The sequence below is a fragment of the Canis lupus genome, chromosome 27, assembly GCF_048164855.1.
Source record: "Canis lupus baileyi chromosome 27, mCanLup2.hap1, whole genome shotgun sequence".
Classification (NCBI taxonomy): domain Eukaryota; kingdom Metazoa; phylum Chordata; class Mammalia; order Carnivora; family Canidae; genus Canis; species Canis lupus.
Window position 1 is genome coordinate 40,542,828 of NC_132864.1, and position 19,602 is coordinate 40,562,429.

Sequence of the window (19,602 nt, forward strand, 5' to 3'; positions counted from 1 at the left end):
CTTGTGATTTCTTCCAGGAAACAAAAAATGATTTTGGCACATACCTACATTTGTGGCTCTCTGCTTTTTACATTCTTTAATAAAGGAATTAAATATACATATTTTTCTGGCTTTTTTTTTTTTGTACTTTTCCTGTTTTTAGAGACCTTGTCCCTACACACAGATCTTCCTTATTCTTTGAGAGCTTGTTTGGAGGTTCTAGCAGGGGAGCGCAGCTACTCGTATACCCTTGACCGAAGAACGGTCCTCCTCTATCGGGGATGGTCGTCCTCTTCGACCGAGCGCGCAGCTTCGGGAGGGACGCACATGGAGCGGTGAGGGAGGAAGGGGACACCCGCCTAGCCAGCCAGATCAGCCGAATCAACCCTGGCGATCAATGGGGTGACAGATGTCGCAGCCAGATCGCCCTCACATCCAGATCTTCCTTATTCTTTAATATGATGCATACACAGTTCCGTGATACGGATGTGCGGTAACGGATGGTAATTAATTTCACCTGTGCCTTATCTCGGGCTGTTTTAGTAATTGCCAGGTGTTTGCAGGGAGGAGTTGTGGTTACTGTTGGGAGTTGCTACAGTCGGCCTTTTCGCAAATAATCATCTCGCCAGTGTATCTGTAGGTTAAATCCCTAACGGTGAGATTGCTGGTTCAGCTGATAAATGCATTATAAACTTTAACAGACATTACCAAATTGCACTCCACAGAGGTCACACGCATTGATTTTCTTTTACCACGGTTGTCTCTTTCCCACGCCCCTGCCAGCACCGTCCCATCACCAGGCTTTGGCATTTTTGCCAATCTGGTAAGTTAGAAATGTTATCTCTTTGTTTTTACTTGTTTATCTTTGACTACAGGTTTAGGATCTTCTCATAGGTTCCTTAGCCTGTTGAGTTTCTTTCGATCAGTTGCATGCTCCTGCATGTGGCTTTGCGTTCTCTTCCCCCTTTGGCTTCGTTTACCTCTTTTTCTTTCCTGTAGGATTCTTGTCTTTCTCATATCTACTTATATGAGCTCATTTTAAATTAGAAAACTTAGTTGTATTTCACGTGTTGCAAATGTATTTTCCCACTCTCTTCTGAAAGCATTCATTAAAAATATTGTTTTTAGTGTTTTATTTTATTTTGTAAAAATTTTATTTATTTATCTGAGGGAGAAAACACGAGCAGGGTGGAGAGGCAGAGGAAGAAGCAGATTCCCCGTTAAGCGAGGAGCCTGATGCAGGACTGGATCCCAGGACCTCAGGATCATGACCTGATCCAAAGGCACTCAAACACTGAGTCACCCAGATGCCCAACGTTATTTTTGTTTTGGTGTAAAGATTTTTAAACATGTTCTTTTTAAAAAGAAATTTAAAAAAGCATGTGGGTTGAGAAAACTTTGCCAGGCTTTCTACTGTTTTTAAGGCTGAGTAGTTGTAGTTTGGGACAAATGATTATTCCCATAGATGGGAATGTATGTCCCATCAGTATGTCCCACAGCCCTGAGACCCTGTAGCATCTTACTTAACAACAAGACGACCCTGAAGGAGTGATGGAGCTGGTGTCCCTCCCACTCTGTACTTGCCTTGACCCTCAGCAACTTATGGGGGGCCTCTGAAGCATAGGCGAGCTTGTGAACAGCCATGTCTACAAACATCCAAATGTTGCCACTTGCGGACATCATTCCTGGTAGCCGGAAGTGGCAGGCCCTCTTCACGTCTGAGTCCACAGCACCTATAGCGATACCTAAGTGAGATACGATGTGGAGTGAACAGATGGAGACAAGGGCAGGATGCAGTGCAGGGAGGATGAGCAGGAATAGAGAACTCACAGAAAGGTTCACGTTAGAGTGCTTTCGTCAGCATGACGTGCACCTGCCTCATGCTACAGCCCTGGAGTCCGGAGACTTCCGTGTCCTGTCCTTAACCACCCTGTTCATCTCGTGATAACACTGTGTAGGATACTGAGGGAGAAGACCATGCACTGGGGCCTGTGGTGTTTGGGTGACTCTCTTTGTGTTACCACCGGGTCTGTTCCCTTGTGATGAGACTGTTGGGAAGACAGTATTGTAAAAAATCTAATTTCAGAATGATGTGTGAAAGACGGATTTCTCTCCAGATTTCTAGAGGTAACAAGCTTCTCCTTTGAACATTTAAAATGTAAGATTCCGGTTAAGAGAAATGGACTGTATGAAAGCTTGTCACATACTCTGTGAACTGTGACTCAGCCTAAGTCCAAGCTAGCTATTTTGCTAGTTCTTCATTTAATTAAATATCTCCAGGGAAGAGTTTAAGGATTTCCTGACAATTCAGGTAATCTGTATTTATATATTTACCTTATTCAGACACATGAAAAGCTTTCTCACGGAGTCCAGTGAGGGTCAGTATGATGGTACGATACTTTCTTGGTTGACACATGGTGTGGCTCCTTGAAAATACCAGTGGCATCTTCATTTCTAGTAGGCTCATGGCCTCTTACTCAAGCCATTTGACTTGAGCTGAGATGTCTTATGGCTGCGTTTATTCTCCATAGTTTTATGAATGCAGTTGATTCTATTCATTTGAATTTGCTGAAACAAAAGCCTGCACTGGTAAAACAGGTTAATTTTTGAGAAAGCTAATGCTAAACTCTGACGTCTGGGAGCCCTGTTCAGTGCCATTCAACACAAAAATAGTTGGCCGTCAGAACGTGAGCAAACCAACTATTGGTTTGAACGATCCCAGTGCTTATGAAGCACCCATTTCAGTACAGGATCATGAAGGTATTGATGAATGAGGTCATTAGCTTTGCTCAGACAGATCCCTGGTGGTTCATCTCCTGATGTCAGTTTTCTTCTCTAAACAATGTATGGAAATGAACATGAACGATTAAACAGATGTTTAAAAAGGTCTGTATGGGGTGCCCCGGGGGCTCAGTGGGTGATACGTTTGCCTTCTGCTGGGGCTTGATCCTGGGGTCCTGGGATCGAGTCCTGCATTGGGCTCCCTGCCCAGTGGGGGCAGCCTGCTTCTCTCCCTCTCCCTCTCCCTCTGCCCTTCCTCTCCCCTGCCGCTGTGCTTTCTCACTGTCAAAGAAATAAATAAAATTTAAGAAAAAATGAAAAGGTCTGTCTAGCTTTGTCAGTGGGAGCTCATGAACGATTTCTTGGGTGTGTTAGTTCTGTTGTGTCCCCATCCACCTTCCATCCTTGACTGTAGCTTTCAAATCAGGTTGACCAAATAAAGGTTGACAAATCATTTGTGCATCCACCTCTGACATTTCATACTGGAGGACAGATGACTGAGACAAATGGAATCTATGTGGAAAACTGAGTTTCTGAAAGCAGGTGTGTCTGCACTTTGTCCAGTGGGGACGCGGATGCGTCTGTAGGTGAGACCGTGGTGCCCAGTTGGGAACTGGTCAGCCTTGGAGAAACAAAGCCAGTGAAAAAGCTGCTGCTAAAATCAGCCGCGGCCGTTGCAGAAAGCATATACTTCAGGGAGGTCTCGGGAGCTTGTGTGGTGCGTTTGGTTGGGTGGTATAAAATTGGAGGGGTGTACAGGCTTTTTTGAGGGATGCTCTGCAGCTGGAGTCAGTGTGAAGCCCTTGCCACAGCAGCTGGGTGGGGAGGCCGCAGCTTTGCAGACAGACAGACGTCTCTGTCTTTGATTTTCCGTGCTGCCACTCCCAGGTGTCCCCGAGAAAGGAAGGTGGTCTCTCCAGGCCCCCTGTTCTTCCTTTGTAAAGGCGGAGATTGAAATACCTACCTCAGGGGTGAGAGAAAGGCAAGAATTGGGGTCCATTGTGCTCACTCAGCAAGTGGAGGGGACCTTCCCTTAACAGCAGTGCTGCCGGCCCGGTGCAGGTCGACAGGGTGCCTCGGAAAGGGCGTGAAGGTGCCGACCTCGAAAGCACCTCCTACGCAAGAGGTACGGGAAACGGGGCTCACGTAGGGCCCCGTGATTTGCAGGCAGGTGGAGGTTTGCTATGTTTCTAGAGCATGACCGTTCACGGTCTTCCCCGCTGCCGGCTTCAGAGGCGTGTAATTGACCCTGGTTTCTGTTGTCTGCCTCACAACGAGGCCCCGAGTCCCACTGAGGTCAATTATTCGGCCTAAGTGTTTATACGAAGCAGCTGCGATTCAGGCCTCCCTTGCTGCGGCCTGGTCACACAAGCTAATTACTGCCATCGCACACAGTTGCCGTGGTGGCGGCTGCTGTAGGTGGCGGTCACAACATCTTGAGCCAAGGCACTGGGGAGCCTCCCGGCCAGGTACCCTCAGGTCCCACGGGGAGCTTGGTTACGTCAGCATCGGTCGTGAGACGGGCTCTGACCGCTGTCCAGACTCCAGTGGGTGCCGATACCTCGCTTCCTGATACTGAACCTACTGGAGGTAATGGAACAGAACGTCCCTGACTCTGGTTTCATAACTTTCTTTTTTGCGCACAAAAATAAAGCTGCTTCCTGGGGATGAGGCATTGGTGTGCCTGCCGCTGAGCACCGGCAGGGAGCACTTGCTGGGTGCGGGACTCCATCCCCGCTGCCTGCTGTGACACTTCTCTCATCCTCACCAGCTGTGGTTTGTGTAGGTGCTGTTGGTCTCCTGTTCTCAGACGCTGAGAAATTTGCCCAAGTCCTCACGGCAGGTAAGCAGCAGAGCCTGGATTTGAATCTAGGCCCATTCTGACCTTCCTCTCCAATAAGAAAAAAACAGGAAAAACATGACCGTAAAAATTCCATCTAGCATGGCAACCGTTCTGAGCACTTTGGTGCCCATTCTTCCAAATCCCTAATTTAACGTTGTTGGGAAAACCCCCCTCTCCCCTGCCAGGTCCCCTTCCAGAGGGAAAACACGGTGAGCAGTCTGGTATTTATCTTTCCAAGTACGCACGCAGGCCCGTCCCACATACACGGGTAATTCACACGTGTTCTTACATGGCCCACTACGTGCGCTCTTCCACTTGGCACTTTACGCTCCGTGCGTCCTATGCAAATTTCTGCATGTGTCATACATAATCTGACATATTTTCAATGGACTGTTGAGCGTGAACTACAGGACCGTCAGGGGATGACAGTGCCATGATTCTGTCATTGTATGGCCTGCGGTGACAGACGTTTCTGTTGTGGCCCCGTTCTCCCTCCATCACTTAGCATCACCGTGTATGTTGTACTAGAGGAAAGTGCTGTGATTTAGTGACCTCTTTTGAAATTTGGGCCATTAGAAGATCCCGGGATGAACCTTCTCCAAACTCAGGATTGGAAGACCTCCTTTATTAGTTGCTTTCCAGTCCCAGTCAAAATGCTAAGTCCAAGTGGTCAGCCCGTTACTTAAATATTTTACTTGGATGTGCCCTACATACCACAAATTCACCTCTTCTAAGCGTGCCCTTCAGAGATTGTTAAAAAATTTATGGGGTTGTGCGGCCAGCACCATCACCCAGTTTTAGAACATTGGCGTCAGTCCAAGCTCTCCCGTGCCCTTCACAGCTACTTCCCATTCCTGTGTGCAGCCCTGGGCTGCCACGGATACTTTCTCTCTACAGGTTTGCCTTGTCTGGACATTTTGTCTGGCCCGTCACGTTGACGAATTTCATGTCCTCGGGTTATATATCTCTTTTTACTCTTTTGAACTGTTTGGCCCATGTAAAACTCCTGGCTGGAATTGTTCGTTAAGGCTCATTACTGTCTTGAATGATGATAACGTGTATTACCCCAGAAGTGGTTAGTCTCTGCGGCAGAGGAGGGAAAATGGGTGCGTGTACACACCTGCATGTATATATATGCACAGTACATATGTGCAGCCGTGTGTGCCCGTACACGTCTACATGTGTGCACGTGTTTAGTGTGGATATATGTGCACATGTTTACTTATACATACACAGGAACACACGTGCGTGCACATGCGCACACACACATGCATGTGTATTTGGTCATGAGGCCGAGCTCCTCAGTAATACTCAACATATCAAAAGAGATCTGTTGGATGATCTTCAGCTTGATTAATTTCTTCATGTGGTGACTTGATGGTAATGGAGATTCTTGGCTCAGTTCAGTCGAGAACTGAATACGTGCCGGTTGCACAGGAGACACTGCCAAAGTGTAGGAAGAGCTTACCAGAACCTCAGCTTTAAGAAGTGATACCAGACTCTTCTGAGTCAGGACACCCCAAACCTGTTCTGGGCGGTGAGCGGCAGCTTCATATCACGTAGGGAAGGCGTGCACCTGGGCTGAGCAACTCTGTAGTGTTGAAGTGATTTAAAAATTCTAAAACTTAAAATTACAATTTTTTTTAGCTTTTATAAACTCTTTTGACCTAAAAGCTGATAACTTAAAAATCTAGGATAATTCCATGTCTCTATCTAATTCAATATCTCATGCCTGCCAGTTCCTTCTAGTATTTGAGATGCGTGCTCCTGGCGCCTGTGGAGCTGTTAGGGACCCGATTGTACAGGATCTGTGTTTGGGGTTTCCATTTGAAGTACATGTGTGTTTATGTGTGATTGTCATTGCAGGTAAATAACTTACTGTTTCCAAAGACCTGTTAAGAAGCTGAGGGAGAGTAACTGTGGCTTTTATTAACGAGAAAGCCGCACGCCGTGTGCTGTTTCCTGGTCAGGTGCGTGCCAGCACATCAGAGCCCCAGTCCCGGGCGGGACGCTTTGGTGCGTAGGGCCTGGAAATGTGTGTCCCAGACAGCACTCCCTAGTCAGGGCTGGCAGCGAGCAGAGGGAGCCAGGTCACCGCCTGCCACCACTGCCCCTCTGTCCCTCCGCAGGCCCTACACCCCCTCTGTTGGGGACGGCGTCTCTGTGAATCAGGACTTAACACCCGAGGAGGAGAAAGCGTCTCCTTGTGAGAGAGAATGCCTCTGGAACCTGAAGGATGCTACAGGGACGGCTGCGTGGCGTCTCACGCGTGGCAAGCGGGGATGGCAGTGTCCTCAGGGCCGCGAGCCGGCATTGGTGTTTATCCAGAAAACGTAACTCCGGCGCCCGGGCAGAGAGGCCCACCCGCACGGCCAGCCTCACGGTGCCTCTCCCCGCTTGCGAACCAGGGTTTTCTGTCTCTTGGGAGGGGACGGAGCCAGGGTCCGCGGTGTGCAGCCAGACTGGCCAGCCTGACCCGCCTCCAGCTCCCTCCGGCACGTCCACCTTGCTTTCCTGGGCACATGCACGATCCAGGGTTCAAGAGCCTTCTCGCACAGCAGGCAGGGCCGTGGAAGCAGACGCCGCGCGGGGCTCCCGGGGGCTGAGGCTCGTGCGCCACCCGTGCAGCAGGGCGAGTGCCTGCTGTTTGCACGGGACCACTCAGCTCTCAGCCCTGCAGCCACCCCGAGATCTCAGGTGGCGACATGCACTGCAGGATGCGCTGGAGCATGGCCACACGCGGAATAAATCCACGGGCTGTTCGTTGCTCTTGATCTTCCTGCACAGTAATCTTGAGTAAATGTGATAACATGAATCAGGCAGCTGATGTTCATGTTTTGAGGCTCCGTGATTTGAGGAGTTCTCAAATCGAGAGGGAAAGTGTAAAAAAAGATGCCATTTTGGGTTCCCTGTCATCTTGGGTGTGGGGGCAGCCATGATTTATTGAGCACCTGCTATGTGCCTGCACCGTAGTAAGTGCTTTGCAACCCTTTATCTCGTTCAATCCTAAGAAGTGGTATCCTTAGGTTTTATATATAAAGAGACTGGCTTAGAAAAGTCAACTTTCCCAAAATCATAGAGTTTAAATCCAGCTCTTTCAGGACACCTGGGTGGCTCAGTGGTTGAATGTCTGCCTTTGGCTCAGGTCCTGATCCTGGGGTCCCAGGATCGAGTCCCACATTGGGCTTCCTGCATGGAGCCTGCTTCTCCCTCTGCCTGTGTCTCTGCCTCTCTCTGTGTGTTTCTTGTGAATAAATAAATAAAATCTTTCAAAAATGAATCCAGTTCTTTGTAACCGGCTTGCCATAAGACTAACCTTTCCCTTTAGTGTCTGGTTCCCATATTACCCCTTCCATGGTACTGAAGTTTTTTTACTCCCTGTCTACTCTTGAGCTGCCACTGCTTACAGGTGGGTGAGTGGAGATGGATCTTCTGACGCACAGTGTCCTGGGGAAGGGAAACACACCTTGTAGTGCGAATTGACCTCTGCCTCGCTTTGCTCCACTCCGAGCTTGGCATACTTGTATGAGTCAGTTTGGGTTGTAAATGCAGAGAAAAGAGAAGAGGCGGTGTTTAACCTTGGCCACCAGACGGGGGGCACTGGGTCCCTGCTCTGCACAGCTTCAGAAGGGAGACAGACTCCAGAGGTCGCCGGCCACTGAAAGGGGGCTGAGATTTCATCAGGGCAAACTGTCTGCCTCTCATTTTTGTTCCAGATCTTCATCAAGGAAAGAGGAAAATACAAGGGTCTGGACCCCGGTGTGGTTTCTTAGAGAGTCTTGTCGAGTACAGGTGGCACCTGGAGTTGCATGATTAATCAGTGGAGAGCACAAGTGGTAAAAAATGACAGATGCCCACCATAAACATTTTGTTAGACTTGGAAACATCAGTGTTCAGAAGTGGCCAGTCTTTCACGTGGCATCGGGACCATTTCTCTGGACGCAGGTCCTCTGACTGGTGCTCTGTGTTGGGTCCCCCCAGAGAAGCACACTCATAGTGCCAGCACAGCAGACTGTCCCAGGCTGCCCAGTACTGAACCCATCGGCATTTTAAGCCACCCATTTCCCTCAGAATATTAAGTGTGGTCTGGATCACACCTCATTGGGCAGCAGTCTGTTCTAGCTATGTTTATTTTTTATAGAAACAACAGCACACTTTGTTTCCAGACTCAAATTCCGTTATCAGTATTGAGTTGGATTAGGTGATAACAGAAACCAGCACGACCTTCATGAACAGGTTTGGAGGCAGGTATCACTGAGTCTTGGTAAGCATTACGGGTTGACCAGCGGGAGCAGCGTCATCTGGCCCTGTGGTAGCCGCTGCCGCTGGCAGGGAGTGGCGCTCAGCCACCACACACTGCCTGGAGCCCGGGGGTGGGGGGTGGGGAGGCGGCACACTACACCTGCTCCCCGGAAGGGAACCAGCAATGGCGAGTCTCCGGGGGCCAACCCCAGCAACTTGTTCAACATGGTTTTTACTGTGAATCCCATCCTGAAATTGCCAACACTCCGCGTACTGGACCTAGCTGTCCCTCACAAAGGTGTTATTTAGGATGTGATCACAAAAAGGTGGCTGGGGGGAGCAGGGTGCGGATGCAGCAGCCCCCGCGGGGCCTGATGCCTCCCGTGTCTCTCTACCAGAGGAAGAAGCTCCATGGCCAGGCATGAACCAGCCCTTGTGGCAGGCGCAGGTGCTTCGGCAGAGCACTCCCTGTTTGTAAAACCTGAAGGGAGCCCACACAGATGACAACACTGCTGTGCATATGATCATTAGTTCATAAAGGGTCATTAGCTAGTACAGGGATTTGTTCATTTGGCTCCTCACGTGACTTTAGGAGCTGGTTGTTAAGTTCAGTTAACTGTTCTTTTTAGTTAGGAAAGCTTCATACCGGTTATTACTTTAACCTCTTCGGTGTTGAAGGAGAAGCAAAAGCCTAGAACAAGACAGCGCTGGCTCTGAGAGCCTCAACGTTGGGGTCAAGCTTGATTGGCTTTCCTGCCCTTGAGATATGTTAGACTCGACGTAAGGCAAGATACACAGGCAGCGCTAGAGAATTGAGGTTTTTTCCTATTGTGTATTTATTTCATATAACCTCGGATTTACTTTGATGTCTGTTTCATAATTCCTGGCACCAGAATTTGCTCAGACCTTTTTAAAGACCACACCTTCTGAGAAAACCCACAATTTGAAAGTTAATGGATAACCCAACGGCAACAGGAGTTTGCTGGCAGATGTGATTCTTGATCAGGTCTGGACAATTTCTGCCCTGTCATGAGTCATAAACTGTGGTACAGTCCATCATCTGAAGTGTCGGGAGAACTGGCACTGTGCTGTCACCTGTTTGCTGCTCCTGACTCATCTTCCTGGAAGTAGGAATTCAGGTGGCCTGTGACGGACGTTTTATCGTAAGATTCACGAGACGAGCACTCAGACTCTTTAGGTACCAGCACTGGATGTCTAGGCTCAGTCCGGTTGCAGATGTGGCTTGCACGTTTAGCTCAGGCGCTACAGGTGGCCAAAGCCAAACGGGAAACATCGTAAGATTCGCATCATCCATAAGGTAGGGACTGGCCAGTTTTTAAGAAAAGTTTCTCTTCTATGCTATGTATATACAATGAAATATTACTCAGCCATCAAAAAGGATGGAATTTTTCTGTTTCCATCGACATGGATGGAAGTAGAGGGTATCATGTCAAGTGAAATAAGTCAGAAAGACAATTATCACTTATATGTAGAACATAAGAAACAGCACAGAGGCTTATCGGGGAAGGAGGGAAAACTGAATAGGAAGACATCAGAGTTGGAGAGAAACCATGAGACACTCTTCATCCTAGGAAACAAACAGGGTCGCTGGAGGGGAGGTGGGTGGGGGTCTGGGATAACGAGGTGATGGCCATGAAGGAGGGCACCTGTTGTGAGCACTGGGGGTTATATGAGGCTGATGAATTACTGCACTCCACATCTGAAACTAATGATATTCTATATGTTGGCTAATTGAATGTAATTTTTTTTAAAGGAAAAGCTCTTAAAAGCTCAGAGAGGAAAGATAATGAGAAGGGAATGTAGCTGATTTTCCTCTTCAGCCTGAGGATTGGCTGATGTGGCCGTTTTTCCCTGCTTTCGCAGTGTCCATATAGAGAGAGAGGATGTATGACTCAGGTGACAAAGGTCGAGTCTGAACTCTCAGATCCTCGGTTTCTTGCTCCTGGCGGATGAAGTAAACAGTGTTCTGAGGACGTTAGATCAAAAGAATCCCCCTAGTTTGGGGGTTGGACCTTTATCAACTCATCTGTGAGACCCTTTTTTTTTTTTTTAAAGAATTTATTTATTCATGAGAGACAGAGAAGTAGAGGCAGAGGGAGAAGCAGGCTCCATGCAGGGAGCCCGACGTGGGACTCGATCCCAGGTCTCCAGGATCACGCCCTGAGCCAAAGGCAGCACTAAACCGCTTAGCCACCGGGCTGCCCTCACCTGTAAGATCTTCTGAAGCTGTACTTCCCGGCCAACATTCCTGTTAGCTGTGTCTTGGCTGTGCATACTGACACAACATTTTGCCAAGAGCATGTTGTTTTATTGTTGAGGGACGGCTGTCGGGAAAGGTTGCCGGTATGTAGTTGGCCCACACAAGTAGTTGGCCTCAGAACTCAGTACCTCTGTCAAATGGAGTTTCAAGAACAGAGTCTCCTTGCTTAACCTGCCTCCCTTCGCACCGCTGTGGAGTTTCTCGGATGTTCCTCACTGTCCTCTTCCTGCGGTGCTGGAAAGGAAAGATGGGGCAAGGGAAGAAGTAGAGCACATGGAGTGAAGCTTTAGCGTGTGTGTGTGTGTCTTCCCGGTCAATGGCAAGCGGTAGTTTGGGCTTCCTCTGGTTCCTGTAATCACCCTGGTGTGAGGCAGTCTTGCCTGTTAGTGTCTGACCCTTTGCCTTGCTCTTCCATTGTGGACTAGACCTGACCTCTTTGGGCAAAGAAACCGAGTTTATGTCCTCATTTTCTGAGCAAAGAGCTAGTGGACAGAGGCCCCCACCCAGTGGTGGAGTGACAGGTGGGTGACACTTGGGTGCACAGCCAGGGGCAGGTTGCACTTTGTTCAGGGAATGTGCGTAGGGACAGGTTATTAAAGAGCTGCTGGTTTCGCTATGTCTCAGTGTGTTAAATCATCATATTCCCCACCCTAGAAGGGTAAGTGAAATCAAGGAATGGCGGCTCTAGTAACCGTGAGGAATGTGTGAGGCTTGCCAGACAGATCTATGAGCTGTGCGCGGTGGCGCTGTGCTGGTGGCGCGTGGCATCCGCTTACTTACCCTTTGGTTTCATCCCACCAGCCCACATAAATTTGTGGGTGCATTTGTTTTTCTTCTTTTTTCTGGCTGCTTTCTGTTTTTGTATATGTCTGTGTATTATTTTCAGAACAGATCGGGTTCCTACTAAGTCAGAGCTTAAAAACATTTTATTGAAGCAGTTTTTAAAAACCGTTTTTAGGAACATAGACTGACAAGTAAAATGAACTCCCTATCCTTATCATCCAGCCTTAATGACTGTCAACTCTCTGTGATTGTGGTTCCGGGGCGGGGTGGGCGGTATTTTAAAGGAATTCCAGGCAGCGTATCATGTTGCTCCAACACTTTGTTCTCCTGTTTGTTACTCAATTATTTACTTTTTGTCTGTTGACTTTTCTTTCTCTTGTTCCCAAAATAACTCTTGGACTGTGCCCTGCTGGTGTTTTAAAGGTGCACCTTCTGGCAGCCTTGCCCTTTGCGCAGTGCTTGATGGGCTGGTCGTCTGGGACCCTGAGGCGGATGGTCTTGGTGGTGTGAAGGTCACAGTCCCGTTACTAGGAGAAACTGGAGGTATGCCTGCGGCCTCCCTGGCTTGTGGGGTTAGGTGGAAGGCTAGGCCTTTCCTTATGATGTTGTGTTTATGAGAAGTAGATCCAAATCGAAGTCACAGTGATTTGCGTAATTTATCAAACTCCTAGAGAAGCCGTGGCCTAGAGTAACAAGCCGCTCCCGGGGCCTGTGGCTAGATCTTGTTTTATTTCTGTAGTTCCCCGGACGGAAAGCTGTTGACATGACGGAGTCGTTTCTAGATTTGCCATGCTTGAGCACTCTGACAATCTCTTTTGTGCAGCATTTCCTGGTTTTGAAACGTTCCCGTATGGTTTGTCTTATCAGGCCCCAGGGCAGCACAGAGTGAGGAGAAGTGTTGAACTCTGCCTGGGTCAGTTCAAAGAGAAACCGAAGGATGGGGAGGGGTCCTCAGTGACTTGACTTCAGTTCTTGCGTCTCCTAGCCTGGAAGCCTTCCTGTTTCGACGGGTTTTGAGTTGCTTTGGAATCTGTTGTGAAGCTGGAGCGTACCTTCTTTATACTTGAATGCTGCTGTGACAGATGTTTGGGAAATTCACAGCACTGTGGGCAAGACCCTGGAGATGTTTGGGGAAGACTGTGTCCTCACTGACGTCCTTCTGTTCCACAGCAGGGGCAGGGCAGCCCGCACACCCTTTCTGGAGCTGATTCCTGACATCAATATCTCGCCCCCATGACATTGGTTTCCCTTCTGACCTCTCCCTTTTTGTTTTTTTTTTGGGGGGGGGGGTGTTAAAGATTTTATGTATTTGAGAGAGTATGAGCAGTGGGGAGGGGCAGAGGGAACGGGAGCTGAGCAGGGAGCCTGACATAGGGCTCAATCCCAGCATCCCAGGACCCTGAGATCCTGACCTGAGCCAAAGGCGGAGGACACTTCACGGACTGAGTGACCTAGGCGCCACCTCCAGGAGCTGTCTCCACCGCTAGACCAAACCCTGACTGTGACCACTGCTACTCTTACCTTCACACACTTTGGTTCGTGACAGTGGAATTCTTTTGAGCCTAAAATGTCTGAAATGTTTCCTGGGAGCTGGAGATCTTCGATCTGGTAAGGAAATTGGGCATCCTACTACCCCCATAGGAACTTGGTGCAAACATCAGATTTCCCAGTTCCTTTTAAAATGTCTAGACATGAATGTTCTATTGGCCGAAATTCCCTAAGGGGGTAAAATGATTCCTCAGAGTCTGTGCTTTATTCAAGAAACTTTTATCGTAGTAATCTCATAATTTGTGTATTTTGTTTCTCGCAAAGACACTTTTTCTTTTATCTCATCAGTTAAAACTGGTTTCCGGATGGAGTGTCTTTCCTGCGACACGTGTTTCATAAAACATGGTGTATGCATTTGCTTTAGGGGCATTACACATACTAAGTACTAACTATTTCAGGAAGAATCGAACATAATTTCAGTGCAGGAATTTTAACAGTGGTTTATGAGTCAAGGAATTTGTTACAGAAAATAGGTTAACCTGATTTTTCAATATGAAGTTGCTTTGAAAAAATTGAGAGAGAGCCAGCTAAAATCCGGGGAAACGTGGACTATGGCACATGTTACTTGATAGGCCGCGCTAGTTCAAACGTTAAATTAGTCAAAATGGTTGGTTAGCCAAATGTCAGCAAACCGAGGTTCTGGTTTTAACACATAAATAAAACAGATCTGCAATTAGTACATTGGCCAGTATGCACTTGGCACGGCCTAATAATTGAGAAAGTGCTTAGAAGCAGTTTTGTTCGTGAAACAAAAAGGTTCATTCAAAGTCTGATGAGATACAGGGCTTGTTGGAGATTTTGTGTTTTGGGCTCCCCTGGACTGAGTTCAGCAGGCGTGCGCGGGGAAGGGCTGCACCCAAGCCGCTCTGTAAATGAGCCAGTGGGGGCTCCGGAGGGCTTTTATTTGGGGGGCCTGGTAGTGGCCGTGGGTGGGGGGTAGGTAAGGGGGCGGGAGGCACCCACAGGGCCCGTCAGTGAGGTCTCGGCGCCCACAGCCTGGCCTCCATTGCCGCGTGACCCGTTTGTAGACTTTTAGAGACTCAGATTCTCAAGTTAAGGTGCTTGAATCCCCCCAGACAGCAGTGGGCGGGTCAAGGGGCGTGAAGTGACGCCGTCAACGCATCATTTCTTGAAGATTCGGGCAAGGGGATGGTCTTGCGTGAAGGTTGCCATGACTGTAGTCTGGGGCAAAACGCAGTTGACATGAAGTTGTAAGGAAATCGTGAACTAGAGCATTGCCCGCCTTGGCGTGGAGTCCGTCGGGCCCACGCGCCAGCCCGTGGGGGGCTGTGTCTACCTTCCACCCACGGGCGTCTTGGGAGCGGCTGTTGGGGATGGTAGTAGCCGTCTCTGCCAGTTGCCAGATGAGTCTAAACTCTTCCCTCTGGGTTGATAGCATCCTCCGTAAGAGGGGATCGCGGTCCCCTTTCTCGGTGCTGCTGCTGTCATGTCCGTGGGTGATTTCACGCAGCCGGTGCCACTGAGGCACCAACTCCTGTTGCGTTACACTAGTTAGAGTTTCATTGGTTCTGTCGCGGCGTGAGTCCCTGTGCTGTGCTGGGGTCTGGGCTTGTGAGAAGCACATTGTCTCTGTTTTACTATTTAACTTAAATACCCAATGTGTCGAGTAGATGACACACTGACGTGGGTCCACCTTGAAGTGGAAGAGGGGATGCCGAGGGACAGGTGTGGGTCCCTGTCACCCCTGATCTGCTCCCCGGGCTTAGTGCCTTGCCTGTCTTGAAGCGTCCAGCGATATTTTATGTGTGTCTCCTTCCGTGTCCTTTATACACATGGCGTGATGCGATACATATGGGTTCCCCCCTCGCTTTTTCCCTGTGACAGTTAGATTTGCTTTTTTTCCCCTAAGTCCTGAAAGATGCTTCTCAAACGGTTGGCACAGCCTACCTGAAGGACGGGGCTGGAGAGGCTTGTCCACCCACCCGCCCGCCCGCCCTGATGCGTTCTGTGTCTGAGTCGCTCCCAAGGAGGACACATTCTTCTGGGACGAGCAGGGAAAGCCCTGGTGAAGGAGGACGTGATGTGAGGTGGAGACGTTCACACAGACACACATACCTCGTGTCTCTGCTTCCTGCAGCAGCTCCTTGGAGCTGGGAACCCGGGCCTGGGGGAGCGGGGGGATGGGGGGGCTCTCTGGAAGAAGCCGTCACCTTCGTGTGCCTTTGCCCCTGGGGCTGAGGAACGCGGGTGTGTGGGACGCCCTGCGTGGTTTGTGCCCTGACGTGACGCTGCCCACTGTGACACATGGGACGTGGGCCCAGGAGTGGTCTGCGTGGCAGGTGGAGCTCGAGTGCTTGGGGCCAGAGGTAAGTAAGACTGTGCACGGCTTGGGCTCCGGACGGGAAGTCTTCTCTTGACTCCCAGCCACACAGCGAGGGTGGGAGGGTGGTGGCCGCACCAGCCTGGGCGAGGAGCAGACGAGGCAAGGGCACCCCAGGTTGGGGCTGCTGACCCCAGTGCTGCTGACCCGTGAGTATGCCCCCGAGGTGATGGGGAAAGAGGGGAGAAGAATCTGTCGGTGATAACAAGGCTCATGGCAACAGTGCCCCACACTTCAAGGAGTGGAAAACGCATCTTGGAATCTTCTGTCGGCCTCACTCCATGATGTGAAGGGGAGGCATCCTCGCTGGGAGGTGCACACCCCTGCGTGTAGTGTGGGGCGCACAGGCTTGGAGCTGTTGGAAGCCCACCCCGGCGTGTGGCCTCGTGTGCCCAGCCCGCTCCTGGGGCCTTGGTCCTCACCTCTCCGTAGGGATTCTTACTCCTTTTCATGGGATTGCTTTGCTTTCAGTGATCCTGTCTGTGAAAAGCCGAGGTCCTAGTACACGCTGAGTAGTGTTGGCCGTCCTCACCTCCCTCCTTGCCGGGAGGCGGGAACAGGACGTGAGAAGGCAAGTCACAGACCTTCCCTCTCACATGCGGAGCAGAAACGTGCTAAGAAGGGGCCTTGGAATTTTTTAAATTTTCATTTGTTTTTGAGAGCGTGTGCAGGCAGTGGGGGTGGTGGGCAGAGCAGGCTCCTTGCCTGGTGTGGAGCCCGACGGGGGCTGGAGATCGTGGCCTGAGCTGACAGCAAGAGTCAGGCGCTCAACCGGCTGAGCCACCCAGGCACCTGTGGCCTTGGATTCCTGCTCCTGCGCCTTTGTGACTTAAGCTGCCCTCTGAACATGCGGTGCTCTTCAAAGTCACGTAAGGGTCAGCAGGGCCTCTGGTCCGTGTCCTGGCCTGAGCGCCAGAGCACTAGTGTCGGTGAGACGGGCTTGCTCAGAGAACACAGGTACTGCTCTGGTACTTTGGGAATTAGCAGCCAAGCCGCAGGACAGAGTCGAGTCTGCCCCGCAGCACGAGTGTATCTCTTGGTCCTGTCGTGTCTGTAGGTTGTATGAGGCTTTCCAGAGCTGAGGTCAAATCCAGAGGCCGTGGTGCAGTGATTGGTTTTACGATCCTTCGTACACTCTGATGCAAAAGTGTTTATAAAGCTCTGGCTCGTGTATCCAGACCACTCAGGGTTAGTTCTAAGTTTCCTTGATTTTCTGATTCCTTTGGGGTTAGATTTGTCTTTTGAGAGGAGCGATCGTTTTCTCATATGTTTTAACTCCCACCTGTAGACGTCCTGAGTGTCCCCCTTCACTGAGGGACAGGTGTGAGTCAGCAGAGGTAGCTGGACAAGAAAACAACCTAGCCGTCCTGGGCCTCAGCCAGCAACTCCTGCAGGGGATCCCAGCAGGGGCGTGGTGATCTTACCAGGGGCACAATGTGGGCCAGCCCCCCCCCACCCCCCGTGCCCTCCACAGCAGGGACCACCAGCGACGCGGGTTCTCTGAGGGCAGGGGAGTGGCTGGCTCTGCACCCGCCTCCTCACAGCCCTCCAGCCTTCCTCCACGGTGCCCCAAATGCATCTTTTCCCTCGGATCTCAGACATCCTTAGGTCACAGCACTGCTTTTGCAGAAAAATAGTAACTTCCTTACAAAGTAATAATAGTGTTTGATTGATGGAACATTCAAGACCTCCAGGCACTGAGTGCTTTCCCTAAATCTTGTCCTTTTGTCATCTTCACAATGTTGTGGTGGCCTCCTGACAATGTCCCAGGAGGTTTTGTCTTTGTTGCACACGCAAGGAAGGTAGGGGAGTGAACACACCTGCCCACGGTCACATGGCAGGAGTGGGTGGAATGGGCATGAGAATGCACATCTGCCTGGTTCCAGAACTCGTGTTCTTGGCCCAAACTTTGCCATAGTAGTAGGTGCCATCTGTGGAGGACTTCTCCGAGGTCACCAGCCCTTAGCATCACCAGTAAAAAGATGGGGGCATCACATGCCCTGTCATACAATGCCCCGAGTAGGATCCAACATCACTTCTGAGGGGCTCTTGCAAAAATGCAGAGCCTCCAGCTGATCTTGAGAGAACACCTGAGAAACCCAGACTAAGAGATGCTCTGTAGAGTAACTCCTGCTGACCGTGGTGTCAAGGCCTGGAAGCACGAGGGGAGATCGAGGAGATGGGCCAGCCAGGTGGTGGTGGGGACAGAGAGCGGACACTGGCGGGACACGGGGGAAATGCAAATGAGTCTGTTTCTTGGTTAATGATAACAGCAGTGTTAGTCCCCGGGTGTTAGGACTGACCTGTGGCCATCTAAATTATTAACGGAGAGGAAGCTAGGCAAAGGGTATGCCTCAGCCTTACTGCAGCTTTTCCCTAAATTTGAAATTGTTTCAAAGCAAAAAAGGCAAAAACAGTTTCTTTGTAGCCACCTGAGATTTTATTCACATTTTAGAGATGAAAAAACAAGCTTGAATGTTCACACAGATGGAAGGCATCATTAGTAACGGAAGGAGGGAGAATTTGAACCCATTCCTGGATGTTCCAGAGCCCACTGGAAGCACCAGGCCAGGGGCTGCCTCGTGTTCAAGTGTGTGTGCGGGAGAGCAGCCCTGACCAAATGTTGCACAGTCTCTGTAGAAACAGAAGAGTGTCTGTGCCTGTTGAGAAAAAAAGCAATGCATGTTAATAATATAAAATTATATATATTTTTGTTTTGTGTGTGCATATGAAGCAGTAATAGGAGAATTTTATATTTAAGGCAATTTTAAAATAACATTATCCTTCATGTCCAAGTCAAACTTATGTACATTTTTATGTAGGAAAGTGGAAAACAGGGCAGGCCCGGTGGCTCAGCGGTTTAGCACCTGCCTTCAACCCAGGGCCTAATCCTGGAGACCCTGGATCGAGTCCCACATCAGGCTCCCTGCGTGAAGCCTGCTTCTCCCTCTGCCTGTGTCTCTGCCTCTCTCTCTCTCTCTCTCTCTCATGAATAAATAAATGAAATCTTTAAAAAAAAAAAAAAAAAGGAAAGTGGAAACTTCATTATAAAGACATCGTGTTTTTTTTTTTTCCAAGTAATTTCTATATCCTTTGTCTCCAAGTGACAAATACTGTGTTTCTCTCTCTCTCTCTCAGTGCTCTCAGACTTTTCTCCATATAGTTGGCACAGTTCCGCACATGGTGCTTGTACCATTTAATTCAAATGATACAAGAAGAAAACCATTCTTTAGTCTTATTTTATGAAAAGATTGATGGTTTGTAAAAAACATGTTTTGAAATAACAGGATTGTTTTAAAACTTGAGGCCAAAGTGGAGAATACAAGTTTGAAAGAAAATCCTGTATAAATTTTTAAAATCTTGATAAAATAGAATTGCAACAGAAGTCTTTTTAACAAAAGGAAGTGGATCATTTACCTTTTTATCTCAGATAATTCAATGAGAAATTCTGAATAATTCCCTTGATATAATAGAATTAAAACTGTAGTACAAAGATCTAACCTGAAAATCATTTTCTGAGCCTCCATGTTTTTATAAGTAAAATAGGGGTACAACAGACTTACCCAGAATTTTTGCGGAAAGGATCAGCTAATTTTATGGCCTACAAAGTACCTGCAAATAAAAGATTTAAGTGTTTTGTTTGTTTGTTTGTTTAAATAAAAGCAGGTCCTTCCTTCCTTGGTAGGAATCCATTGTACGTTGTGTGTAACTCCTGCTGAAGTCCATAACCTGCTTCTAAAGACCTTGACCTTTGTTATTTGGACTTACATGTGTTAGGGGTTCCACAGAAGTACAGAAATTGGT

The 19,602-nt window shown here is 49.1% G+C and overlaps 1 protein-coding gene across 4 annotated transcripts in view; it reads left to right on the forward strand.

The window, feature by feature from the left end:
- Positions 1 to 19,602, forward strand: part of SGMS1 (sphingomyelin synthase 1) — a 91,833-nt gene that overhangs the window by 18,797 nt on the left and 53,434 nt on the right. The window contains exon 1 of one of the 4 annotated variants that reach the window (XM_072803721.1): positions 12,359 to 12,452. The exons of the other annotated variants lie outside the window; for them this stretch is intronic. The gene's annotated coding sequence lies outside the window, so the exon portion shown is untranslated. Of the gene's footprint in view, positions 1 to 12,358; positions 12,453 to 19,602 lie in introns of those variants that run through there. 4 annotated transcript variants of the gene reach the window in all.